General features: G+C 53.1%; 1 non-coding gene across 1 annotated transcript; it reads right to left on the bottom strand.

Moving 5' to 3' along the window:
* Positions 1–13,283: 13,283 nt before the first annotated feature.
* On the bottom strand, positions 13,284–13,387 carry LOC116750075. The gene has a single exon (XR_004348813.1). It is a non-coding gene; the product is annotated as a U6 spliceosomal RNA (small nuclear RNA).
* Between the last annotated feature and the right edge of the window lie 8,608 nt (positions 13,388–21,995).

Genomic DNA, 21,995 nt, shown 5'->3' on the forward strand with positions numbered 1-21,995 from the left:
AGGCCCAGGGAGGGGGCAAGATCTACCCCCAAATTAAACCCTGGAAAGTGATGGAATAAGAACTCTTGGGCCTGTTGCCTCCTGATCTCCACTTCTGGGCTTGTTACTACAAATACATCATGTAACTGGATCCACTTAACCTTTTAAAGAATTTATGGCTTGAACAATGTGCGCTCTTAGCTCTTTTAAGAGGTAAAAGCAAAAGTAAAAGCTGCCTGGGCAGTCTTATCACTTCCAGTTCCTGGCCTTCCAATCACGTTGAGATGCATTCTCACTGGTCCATGGCCGAGGGGCAGGCAGGCAGGGGGAGGGTCTGTCCAGATTTCAGGATTCTGAGACCTGACTCATTGGACTCTCTGGTAAAGAGCTCAGAGCTCGAGTGCTGGTGGACAGGAGGTAACTGTCACAGGAGGAAACATCATGGTCCCTTTCCACTGTGGCCCTAGGGGAATCTGGCCTTAAGATGTTTTAAGGTGACAGAGTGTGAGGGAAGCAGCTAAGTGAAGGTTTTATCTTGAGTCAGTGAGGCGTGTTCTGATGAAGCCGCCAGGGCTGACGCTGGGGAAATCAGGGCACACGAGAAGACCTCTGCCCATAAGGTCTGCACGTGCTCGTGGGCACGGTTTTTTTTTTTTTTTTTTTTTTTTTTTTTTTTTTGCGGTACGCGGGCCTCTCACCGTTGTGGCCTCTCCCGCCGCAGAGCACAGGCTCCGGACGCGCAGGCTTAGCGGCCATGGCTCACGGGCCCAGCCGCTCCGCGGCATGTGGGATCTTCCTGGACCGGGGCACGAACCCGAGTCCCCTGCATCGGCAGGTGGACTCTCAACCACTGCGCCACCAGGGAAGCCCCGTGAGCATGATTTTTGTTTTCGTTTTTAAGAGTGAGAGCTCAGCCTCGCTGTTTCCCTGCTCCCCGCGCCTTATATAACCCTGTGGGCTGGATTTAAAGCCAGATTATATTTTTAGGTGGAGAGAGAGATTACTTATTAGGTCTTAGGAGGAGTGGAACTCAGTTTGGCCGATGCCTGTTCTATGAATTAATGTGCTGTTTTCACCTGGGCTCTGGGAATGAAGCTGCCTCAGGAACAGAGCGTGGATCCCACAGCAGCCCTGCCCCCCACCCCCAAGGCCTCAGTTTCCACCTCACCTTCAGGTCTTCCCCAGAGGAATCCTGGCTGAAGCAGGTGGAGACCACTGAAGACAGAGCCAGTGGGAGGGAGCCTAATTCTGAGACAGGTGGGGAGGGCGTCCCTGTGTCCATGCAGCCCCTGGGGCGGCTGCCTGCCCCCAGGTCCCGCATCAGTAATTACATCACATCTGCCTGATGTCCTGGAGCCCAAGCATCGTGTTCCTCACGGGGCCATTTCCTGTAGGGAGCAGGAAAGTGGACCAACTTCTCCCTTCTGAGGCTGGATAACAAGCTCTTTCTGATTTGGAACATTAGACAGTATCACTTTTAGGAGAGGGCGAGAAGGAGCTCATCCCATGTAGAAGAAGACAAGAGAGCCTGAAATCTGCAGAAACCCCAACATTTGGAGGGTACTTTGGCTGTGCTGGTGCCCTCTCTCCTCTCTGTCTCTCTTTGTGTCTCTCTGTCTCTGTCTCTCTGTCTGTCACTGTCTCTCTGTCTCTGTCTCTATGTCTCTCGGTCTCTTTGTCTCTCTCTGTCTCACTTTTCACTGAAGGTACTGACAGAAAAATGCACAAGCTGTATGCGTTCAGCTAGCTGACATTTTATAAACTGAGCCCACCTGTGAAGTCAGCCCCAGCTGGAGACACAAAGCAGAGTCGGCCCCCAGGGGCCCTGTCGCTGTCCCTTCCACTGATCCCCAAGCCCAGGGCAGGGGCACACGGATGCCAGCAGCTTGGCAGTTCTGCCTCTTCTGGGGCCCCACGTGGAGGGGCCTGCAACCTGCACTCTCTGTGTCTGGCTCCCTCTGATCCATGTTTTTGTTCCACGTCCCTCGAGGGGCCCCTGACGAAGTTGTGTCATCTGGACATTGGAGCCAGCTGGTAGCTTCCCAATAGGACCACGTGGGGAAGGCAGGGTGGGTCCAATGAGACCTCCGTGCAAAGTGCTGCCTCCCAACGGCCACCATGTCACGCTGGGAGTGCTGACCAGCTGCCCCAGTGCCCAGGAGCCCCGACACCCAGGGAAGGATGCCCTGTCCTCGCCACCCAGAAAACCACTGAAGAGCAAAGCTTTTCAGGGCCGAAACCATGCATCACACACATGCACGCTGTCCTAGGAAGCCCGCTGCTGCTGCTTTTTAATTTTAAAGTTTAACCAAAGTCTTGACCCAGTGATTTAGAGAAGAGACAAATGTCTCCTGAGGGGAACGACGTGGTCTCACTGTTTACCATTTCTAAAGCAACTTCTATATCACGAAAGCCTTGGACTAATTTCCCTTTGTCACTCCTCACGCCCCCAGTGCAGGAGGGAGTTTTCCATTGCACGAGGGAGAAACAGAACAGGAAACGAGGTCACGCTGGGCAGAAGACTCAGTCTCCCTTGGAGGTGAGAGCACGGGCCATACTGATGGGTGGCATCAGCCCCAGGGTGACCGAGCCAGATGTGGGTCACGTCTCTCCCACCGGCCCCAGGGTGGGCCCCTCCAGACACCTCACCACACAGAGACACCCTGAGGAACCCCTTCAGCCTCCAGCCACCCCACGAAGAGCTGCGACCTGTGTGTTGACGCAGGAAGTGTTTCTCCTCGACCAACCCGACGACAGCCTCACCCCCCTGCAACCCCCAATCCTCTCCCTGAACAGGAGCTGGACCAGATTCCACTGCTCTCTGCACACTCTTGATATTAAAATTTAGTCTGTCTAGTTTGAAACCATGACATATGAGCCAATTCAAAGCTCTGCACCTCCTTTTCATACCCTCTCCTAGGCTGTGGGAGGATTGTATTCGTTTTCTAGGGCCGTTGTTACGAAGCACCACACACTGGGCAGCAGAAACTACAGAAATGGGGCATCTCCCAGTCCCGGGGGCCGGAAGTCTAAGATCAAGGTGTCAGCAGGGCTGGTTCCTTCTGGGGCTCTGAGGGAGGATCCGTTCAGGCCTCTCTCCCCGCTTCTTGGTGGTTTGTTGGAAAACTTTGGTGTCCCCTGGCTTGTAGAAGCATCACCCTGATCTCTGCCTTCATGTTCAATGGTGTTTTCCCTTATTTGTAAGGACACCGTCATGTTGGATTAGGGCCCACCCAGCTCTAGGATGACCCCATTACATCTGCAATGACCCTATTTCCAAATAAGGTTACATTCTGAGGGACTGGGGGTGAGGACTTCAACATATGGATTTTGGGGAGACATATTTCAACCCATGACGCAACTCTAGGTGAAGGTGGGGAAGAGAAGGGAAAATTAAGAAATAGTTTCAGTTAAAGCCAGGCCAAGCTACAGGGCAGAGTTGGAAGTCAGGTAGCAGGGAGGGTTGGGAGAGGGGAAGGTGGAGATTGGGATGGACCTGCAGGAGGATTCTGGGGGGTGGCCATGTTCTGCTTTCTGCCTGCTTGTGTTATAGACTAGATGCTTGTGTCCTCCCAAAACTCACATGTTGAAACCCTACCCCTCCACCCCATGTGATGGTGTTAGGAGGTGGGGCCTTGGGATGAGATGAGGCCATGAGGGTGGAGCCTCAGGGATGGGTTTGTGCCCCCGTAAGAGTCATGAGAGAGTCGGCGTCCTCTCTGCTCCCAGACATGTGGGGACACAATGGAAGCCAGTCTGCAGCGGGCTCTCCCCAGGACCCCGACCACACTGAACCCCTGCTCTTGGACTCCCAGCCTCCGGCACTGTGAGGAATAAGTTTCTGTTGTTTAAGCCCCAGCCTGCTGTTCTGTTCCAGCAGCTGAACAGACATGTGCTTATACAGTTGCTTCATGATAATTCACAAACATTTCTGTTTCACACACTTTTCTCTATGTGTGTTATATGCCACAATTTTTTCAAGGTTAAGAAAAGGGGGGCATAGAAGTCAAAACTAGAATGAGGTATCACCTCACACTGGTCAGAATGGCCGTCATTAAAAAGTCTACAAACAATAAATGCTGGAGAGGGTGTGGAGAAAAGGGAACCCTCCTACACTGTTGGTGGGAATGTAAACTGGTGCAGTCACTCTGGAGAACAGTATGGAGGTTCCTTAAAAACCTAAAAATAGAGCTACCATATGATCCAGCAATCCAACTCCTGGGTATATATCTGGAGAAAACCATAATTCAAAAAGATACATGCACCCCAATGTTCATTGCAGCACTATTTACAATAGCCAAGACATGGAAGCAACCTAAACATCCAACAGCAGAGGAATGGATAAAGAAGATGTGGTACATATATACAATGGAATATTACTCAGCCATAAAAAAGAATGAAATAATGCCATTTGCAGGAACATGGGTGGACCTAGAGATTATCATACTAAGTGAAGTAAGTCAGAAAGAGAAAGACAAATATTACACGATATCACTTATATGTGGAATCTAAAATATGATACAAATGAACTTATTTACAAAACAGAAACACTCACAGACATAGAAAGCAAATTTAGGGTTACAAAGGGGAAGGGGAGAGGGATACATTAGGAGTTTGGGATTAGCAGATACTCGCTACTATATATAAAATAATGGAAAAGAATATGAAAAAGAGTATATATATATAAAACTGAATCACTTTGCTGTACACCAGAAGCTAACACAACGTTGTAAATCAACTACACTTCAATTAAAACGGGGCGGGGGGGAGGTGTGGCATAGGAAGAAGTTTGCTTACCTGAGTGAGGCTGTGCTTGGTGGTGGAGGGTCCCGACGTCAGTCTGGTTCCGTGGGCACTGGGGCCTCTCATGACATGGCAGGTCCTGTGTAGATGGTGGGTCTGCTGTGTGCATGCGTGTGTGTGCACGTGTGTGCCTGTATGTGGGTGTGTGTGCACTGTGTGCGCCCATGTGTGTGTGTGTGTGTGTGTGGTGGTCCCAGGCTCATTTTGCGACTGGAGGCTCCCCGAGGAAGGAGTTGCTGTGTCACCCAGCCCCACCTCAGGCAGACACTCCCCATCTGCTTCCTGAGCGGGGGGCCCCTGCTCCGGGTTCCCCTCTTTCCCCTCTGCTCAGGGGGAGCCGTGGGAGGTTCTGAGTGCCTTTCTGACCTTCCAGAGCCTTACTGAACTGGGAGGATGTCCTCTCCTTCCTTCCAGGGCCTGGTCTCTTAAAGCCCCTGCTGATTTGGCTACCCCAGAGACCTTGGCCTTCACGCATACCCCACACCTGGGGGACCGTGTCATGTACTCCTAGGTACCTCCACATGCTCCGCCCCTGCTCAGCAGGTACCGGATGGGAGGGGAAGCCGGCGCCCTGCCTGGAGGAAGGACACCTGAATGAGCCTCACTTGAGCCTCACCTGGCCACAGAGAGGAGCACACTCTCCCGTGGGCTGGGGAAGAAAAGCCCCTGGCCATAGCCCCCCAACACAGGGCCGTACCCCGACCTCCTTCTCCCCCGGGGTCGGGGTGGTCGTAGGCAAGTTGTGCCACCTCTGCCCTTTGGGGCGGCCCCCCTGCTGGGCCCTTCAGCCCCCTGACAACGTGAGGACACGGGCTCCTCTTGTTCCCAGCACCGCATCATAGTTGCCAAGTGCAGCGCTTGGCTGGGATCTGCTGTCGTGCTGGTGCCTCAGTGTCAGCGCCGTGCGGGGGCTGGAGCTGCAAGGCTGACCGCCACCTGGTCCCCTCCTCACGGGGTTCTCTGCCGCCCAGCGGGGACAGACGGGAAAGGCAGACGACTGAGGTGTGGCAGTGAGCGGACAAGCCGAGGGCTCCGTACACCAGCCAGACCACTGAGAACTCAGAGATGAGTCCACCTCTTTGAGCCGTTACCTCATCTGTACATGAGAAAAGGCTTTTTGGTGATTAAATGAGACAACGCACGTCACATGACAGGTAGATCACAGGTGCTTAATAAATACTAGTTATTTTATATTACTTACATTCAAACTCCTTTTCTAATGCCTCAAGTCACCCCAGTCTTTATCGTGGCCTTTCTCCTTTTCCCAGATTTCTCTCTTTTCTTCTGATTCTTTTGGGATCTGGAAGCTGATAACATCCTTCTATGGCTCACCCGCCATCTTGGGTCTTTATCATTCATGTCTACCAGGGTGAAGGAAGCGTGAAAACCTAGACTATGTTGTTTTTCTGAATGTTATCAAAAGAGTTAAAGAGAAGAGTAGAATCTTCCTTCCCACTTCTGTTTCTTATTTCCTTCTCATTGTCTCCCTTTCTCTCCTTCTTCTCTCTTGCTGCAAGCTACAAAAAAGCATGGAAACAGAAACTTAAAATTAGCATATATGCACAATGCTGCTGCTTTGGGCAATGGAAAAATAAACCATGCCTACATTTCTATTTTTCCCAGAATCTGAAGAACAACATTGGTTATTTGGGCAGTTGGCTATTCCTGGGTACATTTCAGAAATGACTTGTGTTTATTTATTAGTGGGTATTTTTAACAGTGTTTCAGAGCATTTCTCCAATAACCCCGCAAAGGAGTGTGGGCTCCAGCCCTGGCGAGGGACGGGGTAGAAAGGAAAAGATGTCATGGCTGCTGGAATCACCACCCGCTCTCTCCTTAGCACTTCTGCTCACTGGGGCCCCAACATGGGGGCAGTCATGGCCGTCTGAAAAGCAAGGCTCTGAGCTTTGTTCCTCCACCGGGGCTTCCGTGAAAGGACGTTGTTAGAGCCTGAATCGGATTACTTCACACACACACACACACACACACACACACACACACACACACACACACAGGGCTCAGGCGGAGATTCTGGAGACACAAAAGGATGGTGGATTCCTGAGCAGTCGCCCACAGACCTGAGTGGCCAGGAATGCTGCCGGCTCCTGGGCACTGACATCATCCCCCCTTCTGGCTCTGGGAGGAGCCCTTTGACCCCCAGGTCTTGGGGCAATTATTTTTAGCCTCAAACCCACCCTGTGGCATTTCCATGGTGCACTTGAGGGAGACAGAATTTTGGGGAGGGCCCCGTTGGCTTTTTTGAGCTTCCATCTCTGCCTCTGCCTGTGAAATTAGAGACCGTTAAGGATGGAGCCTATGGGTCCAGCATCTTCATTTGGTGGATGAGCCTGGAGAGGTCGACAGTCAGCTGCAAATCTGCCTTCCTGTTCCCCAGCTCTGCCCCGACCTCATCCCTCCTGCTCTGTTCTGTTAAAGCAGTTCCCAAAGAACCTGCTCTTGGGACAACCCTCACTCTCAAAAATTAATGAGGGGCTTCTCTGGTGGCGCAGTGGTTAAGAATCTGCCTGCCAATGCAGGGGACACGGGTTCGAGCCCTGCTCTGGGAAGATCCCACATGCCGCGGAGCAACTAAGCCCACGAGCCACAACTACTGAGCCTGCGCGTCTAGAGTCCATGCTCCACAACAAGAGAAGCCACGACAATGAGAAGCCTGTGCACCGCGATGAAGAGTAGCCCCCGCTCGCCGCAACTAGAGAAAGCCTGCGCACAGAAACGAAGACCCAACACAGCCAAAAATAAATTAATTAATTAATTTAAAAAAAATTAATGAGGACCCCAAGAGCTTTTGCTTATTTGGGTTATAGCTATCGATGGGTGTCTATGTTAAAAGTTAAAGCTGAGAAATTAAAAATATATATTATGCATTAATTCATTAAAATACATTAATAAACTCATTGCACATTAATACAACATATGAGTAATAGCTGTTTTCCAAAACAAAAAAAATCAGTGAAAAGAGTGGTATCATTCTCCAGTTTGCAAATGGTCTTCATGCCTGGCTTCATAGAAGACCATGGAATTGTTATATCTGCTTCTACACTCAATTGTTTGCAATATCACACGTCATGTAGCCTGTGGAAACTCCACAGTGAGAGACTGAGATGGAAACTAGCAACTAATGTCTTTGGATTGTTACAAAAAGAGCCTGGACACCCTCAGGGTTCCCTGTATCACACTTTGAGAACCACTGGTCTGTGATCTATCCATCTTTGACCCTCTTTTTAACTCTGGCTCATACAGTCATTTAATAAACATTCATTGAAGAATTGCTGAGTACTGAGCTGGGAATTTAAAGACAAGGTAGCATATGTGACTCTGAGTGCAAAAAGAAACAGCCGACTTTATCTTTCTACTGACGATGTAATTATCTGATCTCACGCCCATCTTTCTCCAGGATGCTGGGAAAATTAACCTCTATCCTTCCCGGGCTTCCCCATCCAAAGATTGTGGCATATTCCAGGGTCTTGAGTAGAGCAAAAGCTCTGGAGGACGGTCCTGTGGCCTGACGCCCAGTCTACACGGGAGCCGTTGAAATATTCACTGCTTAGCAGTCGGCCCCGCACCTCCACGTCAGGCTTGAGGCTGGAGGAGGGTCTTGCTCGTGTTCCCACCTGCCCCTCTCCAAGAGTGTGGGTACAGGGCCCCACTGGCTCCCCCCTGGGAACCGCAGTCCTCTCTCTCATTCCTTCTTCCTCCCCCCTGGTTCCTTCCTTGCAGGCCAGATTCTTCTCCCTGTAAGTTTCTTCGAGACACTGACTCTCTCCCAACCACCACAAAAAGCCAGGGAAATGTGCAGGCTGTTTCTGCTTCTTGCCCGCCTCCTGCCTCCCTTGGGATTAAGAGAGTTAATAATAAATGTGCCTGGTGCACACGGAGTAGCCAATAGATGTTCCTATTCTCATTCTTGCTGCCTTTACTCAGGGGACATTGAGGCACAAAGTTTGAATTCGAAAGGGGAAAATTCACGAAGAGAAACCCTCCAGGGTTCACATTTCCACGTGTCCCGTGAGGATGACACCGTGTCCTCCCCTTCACCAGCTGCCCTTGATGCCCAAGCAGAGGATGAGGACCATCCCCCAGCCCCCTTCTCCTCCATAGCCACTCTCCTGTCTCGGATCACACCATGTATTTTGTTCATGGAGAAACCTGCTCCTGGATCATCCACAGATTGTGAGAATCAGCGGGGTCTGTGGAAGCTTCTGCAGAGCCCCTGGGTCACCCATCCTGCCTGTGCTCAGGCCCCCCCAGGAACGGGCAAATCTGCAGAGACATCTGCTCCTCTCCAGCATGTCTGTCCTCCTTCAGGTGACCACCTGCCACCCCACCTGTTTTCAGTGGCGTCAGCTGTGAGCTCAGTGCCTCCTGGGAAGCCCCCCACCATGGTCTGACGGAGACGGTGGTCAGCCCCGGGCCGTTGCCATGGTGCAGGTCAACCATGTGGGTCCATCTTGTAGAGTCAGTGATTATTGGTGGAATGGCAGGTGTGAATGGGCAGAGGAAGGTCACCTCCGTGCAGGCTGAGAGCGTCCTCTACGGGATGCAGGTGGAGTTGCCACTTCCTCTCTCACCAGCTGGAGCCCATGGGGCAGCTCTATCTTGGCCAAAACCATTCTGGTCATTGATGCCTTTGCCCATCCTGATGGGGCTGCTAAGGCATGGTCCCTACTAGTTGTACATGTACATGTGTGTGTGTCCCCGGGCACACAACACTCAGAAAAATGGCACAGTATGGAGTCTTCTTGTTTTCTCCTAGGCTGTCAGCTGCAGGTCCCTCCACCAAGCCTTGGGAGTAAGTCTGGAAGAAATGTGGTTGGTGGACAATTAAGACTTTTTAAGTGGAAAATACCCTCTGCTTTTTTCTTAGGATGTGAACTCCGTGGATGTCAAGCCTGGTGAGAGCTGCTGTCGGACTCCTTTGTAAGACCAGGCTGGTGACTGCCAAGTGCCCCTGGTCTCCTGTGTGCTCAGGACAAGTGGGACCTGGTCCCGACTGTGGCTGGGCCCCAAGCCCCTGTGAATCTGGCAGCTTTATCCTCCTGTTCCCCTGGCCCAGAAGCTGGAGATGAGCAGGACGCCTTCTGAACCATACCAAGTTCAGAGCAGAGAAACAGGGTTAGGACTCAGCCCCACAGGCCCCAGCCCCCAGCTTCCTGCACAAGCAACATGACGTGGGGTGATGGGGGCCTCGAGTCAAGAACTACAACAGATCAGGGCTCAGGAAAATTGCCCGCGTTGTCTGGTTCTGAGCAGACTCACTCGAGGTGAATCAGAGGTGAGTCAAGCGCCTTTGAGAAGGAAATGACTTCCCCGGCGGCCCTTCCTGGCCAGGGCACCATCAGTCACTCTCAGGAAACAGAAGGAGCAAGAGAGGAGACAAACGTTGCAAACGTCCCTTTTCTCCCAGGATTTGGTGGAATTGTCATGGCTGATGATCCTCCTGTGGGGCTGGGTTGTTTTTTGACCAAGTCAGGCCTGTTCAGTGAGGTGTGGGAGTTCCCTGAAGACTGTTCTCCATATACTTTCCAGGGTACCTGTCCCAGGGCATAACCTTGGTTCTTCTCCTGGGGGAGGGGTGTTCCCTGGAAGGCAGGACATGGTTGCCAAGAGGCTGGAGAGCCTGCAGTCTCATAGCTCTTTAGTGGCCTCCAGGGTGGAGGGCTTTGTGGTGTGGACCCAAATTCCCGTGGCTGCGATCATGGCTGTTTTAGACTGTGGACTCTGGGAAGGCACTGGCCTTTCTGTCTAAGAGGCTCTGGTGTCTTTCAGCCCAGCAGCGCCCGCGGCTAAGGTACGATGATTTCTCAGGTCAGGCATGACTTTTTCTGCTGACAATTTATTTCCACACCTCCTAAAGGTGCTTAGAATCCAAGTCCTAGTTAGGGATGGAGGGAAATTTGGATCATCTAAACGCTTCATCTGACAGAAGAGGAAACTGAGGCTCCATGCCTGTGACATACTCAAGGTCACCGAGAAATTCATGGAAGACCCAGGACAAACCCCAGGTTTCTTCTCTGGCTGGTCCACTGTGTGCTTTATAGTTTCCATAAGGCTAGTTAATAACAACTCAATTTTCATATGCTGTAATTAATACTAATACAACTAATAATAATGGCAGGTTGTTTCTGTAACTCTGGAAGTTACTCCTTAAATTTGGGTCCTAAGTGTCTGTTGCCCGACCCTCATAAAGTTAGGTTTGAATGCAGCCTAAACTCCGCAATGCATCCGCAATGCATGATCGTGAGTAGGCATCATATTTTGGGGGTTGATTTGCCTAGAATCTCGATTTTTTTCCCTCCTCCGTTCTCACCATGAACGCAGGATTCATCTCCGCACGATCTGTGAACTGTTCCCAACAAGACTGTCCTCATTTCATCTCACACCACCCCCACTGGCAACACCAAGGGCTGTAACTGATGTGGTTCGGAGACCCGAGTCCAAGACGTAAAAATGAATCCCCTGTGACGGTCTGGACGACGCAAACAGATCCAGCGTCTGGCTTTAATGGGAGCGAGAAATTGCTAACAGATGACGGTGGGGCTCACGGGCTCCGGTCTCTGGCCTCCAACGAGAACCCTTCCTGATGGCAGCTCCTCCCCCACATGTGCCCCAGACGTGGGTTATTTACAGGACGCCACCCAGACCCCGCGATGCTAAATGTATAGCAGCAGAGGCTGCATGTGTGATGGCTGAGGTCATGGCTATTCATTTTAGCTGTAAAGACATTTGGTTTATAAAACCCCAGTGACTCCACTGGGAGGGGCTTTCGGAGAAGAGCAGCCCCCGAGTTCTCTTCCTGTCCCAGCACCGGTGGGATCAGCACTTACGTCACTGGCCCCCATTCAATGCTCTGGGGCCAAGGAAGGCCCTGGACTTGCTCTGGGCTATTTTGCCTTTTGGAGGAAGATGGTGTGAGTCACAGTGATTTACTACAAACTCAGCAGAAATGTGTCTGACGTGTTTGTGTCCCAAACAGAAGGCACAGAAACTGCTAAGAAATTGCATGAGGGCTCAGAAACAGACATTTTGGGGCTCTGCAAGAGGCATTTGGACAAGTCCATTTCTGGAACCAGTTTTCTCATCTGTAATGTCAAAGTTGGGGTGGGGGGACCAGGCTATTTCTCAGTCCCTCTCCAGCCCTTACAGTGTGCAAGCCTGTGAGCGTGTTCAATTGTGTATTACCAGGGTGTTTTTAATCCGCATGCCGCCTCTCCCAAGGTGGCTGCTTCCTGGAGGTCAGGGGCCATGTCTGGGTGTACATGGCTATTTCTCTACCTCTTCTTGCCCCTGTGGGTTCAATACTCTTGAACTAAAGAGGTTAAGTGAGAGGCAGAGACGTTATTTAGAAGAATTTGAAATAAACCGCACGCCCCACACCGTGTCACAGGCACGCACCATGGAAAACGAAGGTGAAATGGGCAGTAACAGGCCATCCTACCTGGCAGGTAGAGGGCTTGCCTTTATGTATCCAAAGACGTCCAGGTCGATGGGTGACAAATAACGGCCATTATTCCCAAAAGGGAGCTCTTTTCAACCCTCTGCACACGAAAGAAGAATCACTGTCAGTGGGTGCCTTTTGAACACAACCACCAATAGCTCAGACTAAGATAAACGTGCCCCAAATCTACGCTCTTTTTGGCAAGTTGCGATTTAGCAAAACTGTGCTCATGTAGAGAAAGATGCGTGGGACAAAGTGGTACCGTGGGTGAGGATACACGTGATTTATATTTTCTTCTGCTTGTTCATTTGTATTTTCTATATTTTTAACCACAAACACAGATAAAGTATTTCAAGAAAAAAATCTCAATCCCATTTAATCAGTAATTTAAGAATGATGGGGAGGTCCTGCCCCCCCACCCCCAGAGCAATGGGCTTCCTGCCGCCCCCAGGGACAGAACCACTTCACTCTTCCTCTTTCTTGGTTGGGGTTTGGGCAAGTCTACACACTCCCCTTATATCAGCAACTCACATAGGGTCACAGGACTCCATCCTCTGTAACAGCCAGTCTTGTGGGACACCCACGGCCTGGGTGGATTCTCTCTCCTTTCATAGCATTTCACTTCTGAATCAGTCTGTGGGCCCTGAACTCTTCTTTCTCATGCCGTCCTTGCAGCATTTCAGGTCCATTTGTGAGCTCACCTCTCCAAATCTTCGAGCAGGTCCCTTGAGAGTGGTAATTGTGTCACCTCCCTCTTAAGTTTTCTTTCATCTTCCCTCCCTCCCTCTGTCCCTCCCTCCCTCCCTTCCTTCCTCTTTTTTCTCTTTCCTTCCTTCCTTTCTCTTTATTTCCTCCCTCTCTCCCTTCCTTCCTTCCTTCCTTCCTTCCTTTTCTTTCTTTCTTGTTTACTTGCTTGCTTTCTTTTGTTTTCTGGCTTTGTTGAGCTAAAATGGACGTATAACATTTTGTAAGTTTATGGTGTACAAAGTAGTGATTTTTATGCATATATAACAAAATCACTACCACAATAAGGTCAGTTACATCCAAAAACATGGAATGCCTCACAAATCTGTGTGTCATCTTTGCTCAGGGGCCATGTTAATTGCCTCTGGATTGTTCCAATTTTAACACTTACGTTATTTCTAGTGACCTAGCTTGGTGCTTCATATCTATTAAGCATCGAGAAATAAATGCAAAATGCAATTGTGTTTGAACCACACTGACAGCATCCTGTCTGAATTCTGAGAATCTGTAAGTCAAGGACTTCAAGGCATCCCGATGAAGTTTGCCGAATGCAACAGAGAAAGAGGATGAGTTCTGAACATCAGGGCTTGACACCGTGAGCAGGCGAAACATGCAAGGAAAGGCCGTGAAACCTCCGTGGTCACGGGTCATTGCATTTGCCTTCTGGGTGGCTGAGGAGCAGTTGTGGCAGGTGTGGCCTGGAGGGGCTCCCAGAGCAGACCCTGATGGAAAGCACAGCCATGGTCCTGCTGCCTCTGCCGTGTGTCTTTCCCGAGGTTCACCCAGCGGAAACTTGGCCCAAAATCCTGTGACAAGCTCAGCTTCGGGCCGTGGTGACATCGGGCCTTGGAGGCTGTGAGTCCTGCACTGAGAGGATGCAGTCTGAGTCTCGGGCTCATTCCAGAGGCTACGTTTGCAGTGCTCTGTGCGTGCACAGGGCGCACAGGGGCCGAACGGCCTCCCCATCGCCACTGGCCCATCTCCGGCTCATTCATCTCCTGCAGCTGCCGGCTGAGAACAACAGGTGAAAGCAGGCCCGGCCTATTGTCCTGGGAAGACTTTAGCTACGCCTGTCACCCCCTCGCCTGGTGCAGACCTCCAGCTTAGAGTGGCTCAAGCTGGGAGGCCAGCTCTCTGCACGATTGTGACCCGGAAAGACCTCGTTCCAGACCCAGCCTCGAAAGTTCCCCACGTCTGGGCCTGGGAAGTTGTCCCGGGGCCTCTTGAGGGGTGGGGTGAAAGGCAGGGACAGGTGCAGGCCCTGATGGCTGCAGGTCCGAGAGTGCATTCCGCCTCCAGGCTGGGCCCCTGTCACCAGTGGGGTGGCCCAGGGCGCCTGGTGTTTCAGGTCCCCTCTGTCTGCCCATCTCCCCAAATCTTCAAGCGGGCCACTTGCGGGTGGTCATCGTGTGTCTTCCTTTTAAGTTCTTCCTAATGGTTTAGTTGGGTACTTTATTGTATATATTAAACCTCAAGACAGAAAAGCAAAATGCAATTGTATTTGAACCACACCGCTAGCATCCTGTCTGAATTCTGAGAGACTATAAGAGGAAGACTTCAGGGCATCAGGATAACTTTGCCAAATATGACAGAGGACCAACAAGGAAGACTGAAGGTCAGGACCCTAATGAGGGAGATGGAGGGGCGGTGACAGATGGGAGGGGCCCTCAAGCCTGGGGGCGGGGTGGGCTGGGAGGAGTTGGATCTAATCCCAGCCCCAGTTACAGTTCTGTCCTCCTGCAGCCATGGCTCCCACCCGCCTCCTTGAGAGGGAAGGCCTCCTTGCCCTGCTCTGATGGCTCAGACACGCGTCACCTCTTTGTTACCTCATTACTGTTTTTCCTTCTCTTTTTTTGTGGCGGGGAGCTGTGAGTATGAGGAGAAACAGAGTCACAGTAGGTGGGAGACTTGGGAACAACTTCTGGGGAAGGGGGGGCCCCCAGATCATGAGCACAATGATGGAAAGCACAGAAGGGTGGTAAGTCTCCATAGAGCGCCAGTCAAACTTGAAGTGAAACGTGTGCTTCCCAGCAAACCGGGGTTGTCTGCCTCAGAGGGTCAGCAGGCCCCTTCCATGGACGCACACGGCAGGGGGGCCCAAAAGCTGGGCATGGGAGGGTGGATTCGGGGCTGGGTTCTGCCCGCTGGGTGGGGGGCTTTCTCCTTCCATCCGGAGGGCTCCTTCTGGCTTCATCCTTGGTCTCTGCAGCCCAGCAGGCAGCGCCCCAGTCAGTCACAAATGAGGGTGGCGAGCTGGACAATTTCCCCGCAAACACTACTCCTCCTGTGTTTGGAATTCTGGGCACCAGCCTCACTCCTCATGGAACCGCTTACACAGATGCCACTTAATTAGGCTGCTAAGTCATCGAGAGGGCAGTTAGCAAGCGTCCCTTTATTGGATTTTCTAGTCTGGAGACTGTGGAGTCATCATTTTCCCCCCTGCCTCTCTCTCCCACCTCCCCTGGTCCCTGCCTCTCTGCCTCATGGCCTACACCCTGCTCAGGACCCTCGAGGCTGTTTCTTCCCTGCAGTCCAGCCAGACCACACCCAGACTGATCACCTGAGAACCTCACTTGGGCCCCCACCATTTAGACCTTTGACGGTCGCCCACCGGCCATGGGACTAGGACTAAGCCCCTTACCCTCAGCTTTCAGACAGGTTCCTTCATCTGCCCGATCCTCCAAAGACCCCTGGGAGGAGACCTCGACCCCCCACAAGGTGTGTTCCTCCTTTCCCGCCTGGCCTGCTGCCCACACCCCCGTGCCGAGACGGGGGTCTGAGTTCAGTTCAACCTCAAATCCCCCTCAAGCCTGGCCAACCTTGGGCACTGTGGTGTCCCTGTCTGGAACTCTTATTGTAGAGAGGCTTTTTTGGTTCCTACCACTGGTTGTGTTGTAATGTCATTCACCTTTTTACTCACATATTCTATCCAACTAGATGATAACCCCATTTGGTCAAGGACTGTGTCTCATACGATTGAACTTCGGGACATCTGTGTAATCGTTTCTCAATCGAGTCAGTAGACTCTGGATTATTAGCACAAAGCATTTCAGGGTGGGGGGCTGGGTGCTGGGGCAGCAGGAGTTGTCGCGGGTAGGGGGCTGCAGCACAAGACCCTCTATACCTGGACTGTTCTCTGTGGCTACTGTGTCTAGGGACCTCCATGAACCCAGAGCAGGGCTGGCGTGTGTGGTCGGCCACAGGCTTCAGCCAGTGGATGGGAACCACCCGCAGCTCTGGTGACGACCCTCCAGGACAGACTTGCGGTGGCCACTCACTTGGGACATCTGGGACTTGCCTGCAGTCTGGAGTCCCGTGGATGCCCCCTTCCCTCCCAGTGCCCCTCCCCCTTCCTTCTGCTCCCATGCCAGCTGACCCAGCTTCCCTGAGCCATCATCCCCATCATTTCCCAGCACCAGTGCCGCCGGGTCAGCACGCCATCTTGGGGGAGTCCTCCCAGCAGCCCAATAAACCGGCTTCAAAATAGCTTCACTAAGCCCCCTGGGGACACCCAGTCTCCCTGGCTCCCAGTCCCCCAGTCCTCCATCACCTGGTCCCAGTTGTGCTCGTGGAGGGGCTGTCACTCAACATCCTGGAGTGCAGGTCTATTATTAGGCAGCTCCCAGTGCATGCCAGCACCCACACTCCCAGGTCCCTCAGGTCCACCATCTGGCTGCCAGGGGCTGCATGTCCCTGGGTTTTGTTTGTTTGTTTGTTTGCGGTACGCGGGCCTCTCGCCGTTGTGGCCTCTCCCGTTGCGGAGCACAGGCTCCGGATGCGCAGGCTCAGCGGCCATGGCTCACGGGCCCAGCCACTCCACGGCATGTGGGATCTTCCCGGACCGGGGCACAAACCCGTGTCGCCTGCATCGGCAGGCGGACTCCCAACCACTGCACCACCAGGGAAGCCCATCCCTGGGTTTTCTTAAGGAAAGGCGGCTCTGGCCAGGGGCGTCCTGGGGGTGACCAGGTGACGGTGTCCGGAAAGAGGAAATGCTTGCTAAGTCTGGGTGGGCTCTCCTTGGAGAGGGTAAGGGGAAAATGGGGGCTGGTGATCACTGGGTCCTGGCCGCAATGCCTGCCTTTACTTCCAGGACACAGGGTTATTTCTGCAGGGCTGGGACTCGGGGGAGGCAGGCAGGGCATCCTGCCCCTAATTCAAGGAGGAGCTCAGTCTCAAGTCTGTGCAATCCCTCACCTCATTTCCCTCCCCCCTGCCTGGTACCATGCTCCACAGCAGAGGGGTAAAGGGAAGAGTACGAGCTGGGGGTGCCATTCCACTGATCACTTCTCTGGCCCTGAGTTTTCTCATGTGTAGAATGGACGTAATAAAGCCCCAGCCCATCTGCTTTGCGGGGTTGCTGGGATCACATATCCTCACGTGTGATGGGGTGATACTCGGAACGCCCTGCAGCCTGCTAGCCGATCAACTGGCTTGCAAATGTCCCTTCCTGCCTTGCCCTTGGGTCACACATCTGTCCTCACCTGCCACCTTGCTGGCACATGGGAAGAGACCTCGCACCCACAGTAGGAGTGGGCTCCGATCTGTGTGCTCTTCAGTGCAGACCTCGTGCTGTAAACCCCAGGCTTCCCAGAGCAAAACTCCCCATGTGCTCAGAGACTCCCAGCAGTGGGGAGGGGAGTAAACCTCACCAGGGCTGGGGAGAGGCATGCCCCCTGCCCCATGTGACACGGGTGAGAGCCATCATTCTCCTACAGACCTGCGGGCAGGTACGGGTGTGGCCTCTGCTCACACCAGGCGGGTGCCACTCGTGAGAGTTCTCCCCCAGCATGGCAGCGGCAGCCGCCCAGCCCCAGGGCTCAGGCCATGCGAGCTGCTGGGGTTGTGACTGGGAGCCAGCCTTGTCCCTCCCAGCTCAGCCTCCATCTCCAAAGAGAGAGACCGGGCCCTCCCTGAGCTGCAGCTCCGGCGGGGACTCCAGGGGCATCTGGGGGCTCTTGCCCGGTGAGGCTCCAACAAGCCTGCCCGGGGGCCTGGAAGGAAGGCTGTCTGTGCCCGCTGCAAGACTTCCTCCAAGAACAATGGAAGAGAAGATGCCGTCTTCCGCTGGGGAAGCTGGACGGAGTGTGGTGGCTACAGGTCTCCGAGGGGTCAAGTGAGTGCTGCTGGGAAGCCGCCTCCCTTGGAGGAGCGGGCATCACGAGACTGCCCTCCCCGAGCCGGACCCTCGCCCCTTAGGGCATTTGGGCAGCGGCTCCCGCAGGGAGGAGCTGCTTCTCCTGCTTCCTGGGGCCGTGGTTGCTCAACGGTGGATGGGTGGCAGGGCGGGCAAATGGCACTTCTGGGTCAACAGCTTTCAGCATTATCACAAGTCATCTCTGACCACCTTCACTATAAGATCTTTTTATGAAGACACTGTCTCCGCCTTCTAGAAGATCCCAGGCTACTTACGGACAACACAGAAAGCATGGCAGGATGGGAGGCAGCACAAGACCAGGGACCCTGGAGCTCGCTGCCCCAGTTTGAATCCTAACTCAGCTACTCACTGTCTGTACACCTGAGGCACATATGGAACTGCTCCAGGCCAAGGTTCTCCCCAGCCCTGCCCCCAGCACATGGGGATGAAGACAAAGCATCTACTTTACGGAGCTGTTATGAGGGTTAAAGGAGTCACTGTTTGCAAAGCCCTTAAAAGAGCACCCGCATCACACACTCACAGTGTTGGCAAAATAAATAACCTACAACTATGTAAAGGGCCATAGGTGGCCACAACGAACGGGTTTGTAGAACGGGTTTGTAGTGGGGGAGACGGTATTCCAGTTTTAAGACGCAGCTTAGTTTCAGTTGCTTCGCATCTGGTTTGGGTTTGGGGAAAGGCACATAGGCAGGAAGGCGGTTCCCAAACAGAGAATTTGACAAGCAGTTAAAGACACGGCCTCCTTGCCGGGGAGCCAGTCTCTGGGCCAGAGGCCTGCACTGTTGAAAGGCACTGTGTAAATAAATCACTTACTTCTCTCACCAGTGCGGGTGACAGCTCCCGAAATCAACATCGATGAGACAGGAGGGAAGGGGGCAGGGCACAACCTTCAAAAGAATGACACAGCCGGTGAGGTTATGACATAAACTGGTCAGAACCCATTAGGCCCAAGACGGCAGAAGATTTGACTTCCAGTGGACCTTGAACCTCGATATATGATTATTGTAATGGTATCAGGGCGACCAGGAGTTTGGAAGTTGAGTTGTCCAAACACGTTGAGGCTGGCCAGCCATTCAGAGTCTAGGGCCCTCCAGGCAAAAGCAACTCATCAACCTTTTAAAAGCACACAGCTGAGTCACTAACACCAGTAGCAACCACTTAGAAACATTTACTAGGTGCTTTATCTGGAGTGATGGGCTCAAACCACCATGAAATCCTAGGAACGTCATCTCCATCCTATAGATGAGGCAACTGACACACAGAGAGATTGAATAACTTTTTCAAGGACACACAGCTTATAAATACTAGAGTTAAGGTCCAAACCCAGTGAGTTTAACCACACCATTAAACAGCTCCTGGGTTACACAATTACTTACATTCTAAATGCAATACTGGAACCTGCATTCAAACGGCATCGGTCACCTTAACTTGCAAGATCCACACACCTTCCCTGAGGGATTCCCAGCTTCTAGGCAGTGGAGGGGAGCAGGCGATGGGCCAGCACACAGGTGTGTTCCGGTCACATCTGCTTTCCAAGATGTCTTGTTCCTACCTGCTCACACGGGGTTTGTGAGTGACTAGAACCCTCCAGGCAATTTCTGGGCAGTCAAACTTCCCCCGTAAGGTATTGCTTAAAATGATTGGTTTGGGCCCATGATTCTAATGTAATGAAGTCTCCTTTACCAGTTCAGTCCTCTGAAGCCCATTAGCTCTGCCTTGGAGCTTGGTGTCCTCTGTGGATCTGAACAGCATTATTTCATTCTGGTCTCTGATTAAACAGCAAAGGAACGGGCTAAGGACAAGACACTTTCTTCAGCTGCTATTACTTCATCAACTACAGACCGGCCCCTGTGGACCCTCCTGCTCACTGACCCAAAGGGTGCTCTCAGAAAGGTCCTCACCCCGCCACCCCACCCCGCGGTCTTCTCCCCCAGCTGCACTGCTTTGTGGCCCTCTCTTTACCTTTCCTCCCAGATCCTCTTCCTGCACTTGGGGGGGTGTCCTCGGGGACAGGTTCTGAAACCAGAGCTGCTGCATTCCCTCCCGTATTGTCTTCAAAGCCAGGGGAGCAAACAAGCCCGCCTGAGATTCACATTACAGCTGGGGCTTTGGAAGGCCAGGGGCCAGCGGCAGCCGTTGCCAAAGCAACCAGGGGTGCAGAAAAGAGCAGAGGCTCTGGCCTGGCCTCCAGGGGTCAAGGAGGGGAGGGGAGGGCCAAGGGTCGGGCCCAGGTTCACTGTTTAGGAGCAAGTGTCCCAAATGTCAACCGAGGGTCCCTCTGCCTGCTAAGGACGGCCAGCGCCCCCCACAGCGAGCGCCCTGCTGCATCCCACCGACAGGTGTTCCTGAGTGTCTGCCACATCAGGGGTCCACCTGGCCCTGCGGAGCCCTTCCTTTTGTACACATCCTCCCTCCCACCCGCCTGTCTTCAGTCCCATCCTCTCCTTCTCTCTTCCTCTGTTGGGACTCCTTTTTCCCTCCTTTCCCAGGTATGAGAACATGAGCATCGGAAGACTGAAACAGTAAGACATAAATTTAAATTCAGATGAAAACAAGGCCTGGGGAGGAATGGATGGTGGCCACCTGGGCAGGTTCACTCTGTAGCCTTAGCACCTCGACCTCCGAAGGGCCAGTCCCACCAACGTTGGAACCAGCGATCGGTGGGATCACCCCCATGAGGACCCCTCGATAGTGTCCTCCCTGGGGAATCAGAGGGGCTTTGCCCTTTGAAGACCTTGAGAGACGTGGCCGTTCCTTTGCTCCCTGGGCCCCTCCGGCCCATCCCGAGCAGCCGTATCTCGGGAGGCAGCCTTCATGCGTGTCCAGCTCCAGCTCTTTTACCTTCTGGAAGAGGAAAACCCTGTAGGTCCAGGTCTTATGGAGCCCCTTCGCCTGAGCCCTGGTTTAAACCAGGGCTCACTTCTTTAGGTGCTCTCTGCTTCATTCCCACCACCCTGCAGGCTCGTTTCTAATCCCTTGATTTTGTAATAGTTCTTTGGGTTAACTTTGTCTTTCTCAAAATATCCTGATCAGAGGAATCACGCAGAGGTGGAAATGGAGGGTCAGAGAAGGCTTTTCAAGAGGCAGAGTCATCCCAGTGAGGCCGCCGTGGCAGGTGTCGTGCAGAAGGCAGGCGTGGGAAGGGGATGCCCGTGGTGTCTGTCTTGATGGTGGGCCGGCCTCCTGCCGCCAGGGGAGTGTGGAGGGACGCCTGGCATCAGGAGGAAGTGTCTGAGCGTCCACCTGGTTGGCTGTGTGTCTGGACGTGCCTTGAGAGTCTACAAACCATTGTTTTCATGGTCACAGGACGTTTACGACCATCCACAGAACAGCAGGTGCTGGTGAGCTAGTGGCTGGGCACACTGCCCGCACACTTTGGACCTGAGACCATGTCGGTCATTAACCAGGCGGCCCTCCTAGTGGGAGGCACAGGGGATGTGACAGCAAGAGCCTAACCAGGCTGGTGTGACCTGGGGCCAGCCTCCCGTCCCTTGCCTCCGTTTCCTCGTGTGTGACGCGGACGGCAGCAGGCCTGGCCTTGCAGGGCCACTGAGGGGAGTGGGTGAGTGAACAGCTGGGCCCGCCGGCCCCTGGTTGTTCTTAGTTCCCTGGAACATTCTAAGTGCTGGGCACTCTAATCATTACAAAGGTCAGAATCCTGGACTCCAGCTTGTTTCTGACTCTCGCCCGGCTGGATGGCACCCCCGACAACCTCTGAGCACCCCAGTCTTCTCCAAAGTCCCCGTGGTCCTTTATGCTGAGCTGGGACCGCTCCAGAGCAGCCTTCCCTGGCGGCCTCAACCGGGCATCCGCTCAAGTGGGCGGGCCCAGCCTCCTGCCCGCTGCCCCCTCCTC

This window comes from Phocoena sinus, chromosome 2, assembly GCF_008692025.1.
Source record: "Phocoena sinus isolate mPhoSin1 chromosome 2, mPhoSin1.pri, whole genome shotgun sequence".
Lineage (NCBI taxonomy): Eukaryota > Metazoa > Chordata > Mammalia > Artiodactyla > Phocoenidae > Phocoena > Phocoena sinus.